Below are 4,053 nucleotides of genomic sequence, written 5' to 3' on the forward strand. Positions count from 1 at the left end.
CAGAATTTCATTTGGAGCTTTGCATTTTTCTTGGACTACCTTCCATTTTATTCCATTTTAATGCTGTTATACTGTATTTTCTGAAGGTTTGTAACATCTGTTTGTTTAAAGTCCAGTTATGTATCTGAGTTTGTTAAGCAATCTTGACTATTATGAAATTTTAAATAACATAGTTACTTTCTTCTGAGGTTCTTACCTTCTTGGTGCACCTACGAGACTCTAATCATTGAGCAACACCAGCCTGAGTTTCTTTGTTTTAACCAGAGCAGTACCTACATTAACTTCCGTTAGTTTTTCAAAATCTAGTAGAAATTGGAAAGGGGAATATAAAGTAAGAAGATATGATACTGGTGCACAGTTTATGAGGAGTGTTCAAATTAACTATTGGTAAATAGACTTTTGGTCCAAAATTCCTATATATTGTACAAGATAAAGCTCCTCCTCTCTGTAACCCACTGGTAGGTTGTGTTTTCTATAGAGGACTGAATTTGAATGGTAAGATACTGTATTAGACAGGTGTTCTGTCCTTTGGTAAATTTAAAAGCTTTACTATGCATCTAGGTGATTTTTTCAAGAAATTTTATAGGAACAATCATTCTTAATTTGGCAAGCATTAACTGAGCCCCTATTAGGTGTATAATATTGCCCTTGGGGAGTGTTGCAGTGACAGCACACACTTTGGTTTGCTCTGAAGGAGTGTGTAGGAAAAAGGAACTTATGGTGAAGGGACTAGAAGGCATCTAAATGTGATGCCACACAACTTTCTCTGTTAAGTCAGCCTACACTGTCAGGAACAACGATGAGGAGTTTTTAATTTGATGGCATGCACGAAAACCGCTAATTCATAAAAAAAAAGAGCATAATTAATCACACTTTTTTCTCACCACATTAACACAAACTTGTCTGAATCTCCTTACTGATAGTAAAATTAGATAATCATAAGAAATGTATTAAGCTATAAGGCTTATCTGTATTACTGAGTTATAAATCCAGCTTCAAGAAAGCTCTCGATGGCTCTTTGCAAGACTGGCAAGATGATTGTCCAGCTTTCATAAAGAGTTGGGTTCCTGGGAGAAATCAAAAATTGACTGTACTGTGCTCTCCCAAACATCAGAGTTTAGTTTCCTTAGCAAACAAAAATATAAACATTAAAATATTGATATACTAAATGAAATAAATGTTACCAAATAGATATATGTAACCAAAGTGGGGTGAAGGGCAACCTTTTGCAGTGGAACTATAAGCTAGGACTTAAGATATAAAAATGTTAAAGTCAGCCCTGACTGGTGTTACTCAATGGTTAGAGCATTGGCCCTGAGCATTGAAGAGTCTCGGGTTCGGATTCTCAGGTAAAGGCATGATTGTGTTTCAGGTTTCAGCAACCAATCAATGTGTCTCTCACATTGACGTTTCTCTCTCTCTTCTCTCTCTGTTTCTGTCTCTCCCTCTATTTCTCTCTTTCTTTCCCCACTCCTTCTACCCCTCCCTATCTCCCTTCCACTCTCTCTAAAGAAAATCAATGGAAAATATCCTTGGGTGATGATTAACCAAAAACAACAACACATGTTAAAGTCAATGAGAAACCATTAATCAATTTTCAAAACTTCAGTTGCTCATGATTTATGAGATGGTTTCCAAGATCATCGCCAAATGTGCGACCCTTCTATTGATAACTCATTACTTAATATCTCTAATCATTCTCTCTTTCCCTTTTGACATTGACGTTTCTCTCTCTCTTCTCTCTCTGTTTCTGTCTCTCCCTCTATTTCTCTCTTTCTTTCCCCACTCCTTCTACCCCTCCCTATCTCCCTTCCACTCTCTCTAAAGAAAATCAATGGAAAATATCCTTGGGTGATGATTAACCAAAAACAACAACACATGTTAAAGTCAATGAGAAACCATTAATCAGTTTTCAAAACTTCAGTTGCTCATGATGTATGAGATGGTTTCCAAGATCATCGCCAAATGTGTGACCCTTCTATTGATAACTCGTTACTTAATATCTCTAATCATTCTCTCTTTCCCTTTTGTTGAAAGTAATATTCCAATATGGCCTGAATGTTGACTTCTGATTTGCTTTCCTTGATGCACAATACTTTTATTTATGCACCCATTAGTATTATGGCAGTCATGTCCTATCATTGTTTCACATTGAAATTCCCACATGAATTATGACTAAGTTTAGTCTCTCCCATCCTATACTTGTGTAGCTGGTTCTTTTTTATCTAAACTTATCATTAATCTATGGAGATAGTTTTGAATTTTGAATCTTTCATACACTCTCTTAACCATCCCTCACAGCTTTGTGACATTTGCAGATCCAACATCTTTTGTATCTCCATCCATCATTGAATAGGGCTTGTACCTTGCACTTTAATAGGCCACTAGATATTTCTTTCTAGACTGACAGCAATAAATGTTTTTGAGGATTCAGTCAGTCATCCAAATGCATTCATTAATCAGTTCATGTTTCTCTACCTTATCAGTAAGTATTTAATAAGAGGCTTTACATAATATACAAGGTGTATATTATGTCTAAAATATTTTCCTGATTTTTGAGTCTTATATTTCTTAAAAATGATCTTCATACCCTAGCTGGTTTTGCTCAGTGAATAGAGCATTGGACTGTGAACTGAAAAGTCCTGGATTTGATTCCGGTCAAGGGCACATGCTTGGGCTGTGGCTCAATCCCCAGTAGAAGGCATGCAGGAGGCAGCCGATCAATGATACTATCTCATCATTGATGTTTCTGTCTCTTTCTCCCTCTCCCTTCCATTCTGAAATCAATAGAAATATATTAAATAAATAAATAATAATCATAAAAATCACATTGAGAAAGTTGCTTTCCCATTTCAAAAAACAAAAGATCTTCATTTCAGTGACCTGAAACTCCAAGTGGCTCATGCTATCATTGCTGCTCTAAAAATTTTTAGAAGCTCTTTGAAATTGACATCAGGCTCACCAGTATGGAGTTTCTGTATACATGCATTTTGAAAATGAAATATTTAATGTCATAAGCACCCAGTAGTTGTTTCCTTTTTTATGCCTTTTTGGTTTTCATTGGGATAATTCTGACATGTAGTCAGAATTTCATTTTTGGAGCTTTGCATTTTTCTTGGACTACCTTCCATTTTATTCCATTTTAATGCTGTTATACTGTATTTTCTGAAGGTTTGTAACATCTCTTTGTTTAAAGTCCAGTTATGTATCTGAGTTTGCTAAGCAATCTTGATTATTATTAAATTTTAGATAACATAGTTACTTTCTTCTGAGGTTCTTACCTTCTTTGCTAAGTATAGCCAGTAATTGGGGAAAACAATAGTTCTTTTAAATGAATTTATATTCACAGAAAATTTAGAATGTCCAAATGTTTTTGTTTTAGCATAATGAAATTTTATGCTAAAATTCCCATTCTGTAATATATGGTCTTGGGCAGTTTTTTAATTAGTGCTGGAAGTCAATATTCAGGTTTTCATCTGGCTATCCCTCTCTGCAGACTTACACAATAATAATACTTCTCTTCATCTCTTGTGTGTTTTTCCCCAAGTGCACTTCTCATGCTTATATATATATTCATTCTTGACAAACATATATTCATATATATATATTAGAGGCCTGATGCACAAAAATTTGTGCACTCGGGGAGGTCCCTCAGCCCGACCTGTGCCCTCTTGCAGTCTGGGACCCCTCAGGGGATGACCACCTGCTGGCTTAGGCCTGCTCCATGGGTGATTGGGCCTAAGCTGGCAGTCAGACATCCCTCTGGCAGCCCGGGAGCACTCGGGGGATGTGCACTTGCCAGCGAGGAGCAGGCCTAAGCTGCAGTCAGACATCCTTATCGCTGCTGAAGCAGTGGAAGAGGCTCGCACCACCACCGCTGTACTGGCAGCTCCTGCATTGAACATCTGCCCCCTGGTGGTCAGTGTGGGTCATAGTGACCAGTCATTCCCAGTCATTCTGCAGTTAGGGTCAATTTGCATATCACCCTTTTATTATATAGGAGTGCCTGGCCAGCCTGGGTGAGGGGCTGATGGCTGTTTGCAGGCTGGCCAC

General features: G+C 37.4%; 1 protein-coding gene across 1 annotated transcript in view; it reads left to right on the top strand.

Annotated features, from left to right (window-relative positions):
* ENKUR (enkurin, TRPC channel interacting protein) overlaps positions 1 to 4,053 on the top strand; it is a 30,751-nt gene that overhangs the window by 4,302 nt on the left and 22,396 nt on the right. The window lies entirely within an intron of this gene.

The sequence above is a fragment of the Myotis brandtii genome, unplaced genomic scaffold, assembly GCF_000412655.1.
Source record: "Myotis brandtii unplaced genomic scaffold, ASM41265v1 scaffold215, whole genome shotgun sequence".
Classification (NCBI taxonomy): domain Eukaryota; kingdom Metazoa; phylum Chordata; class Mammalia; order Chiroptera; family Vespertilionidae; genus Myotis; species Myotis brandtii.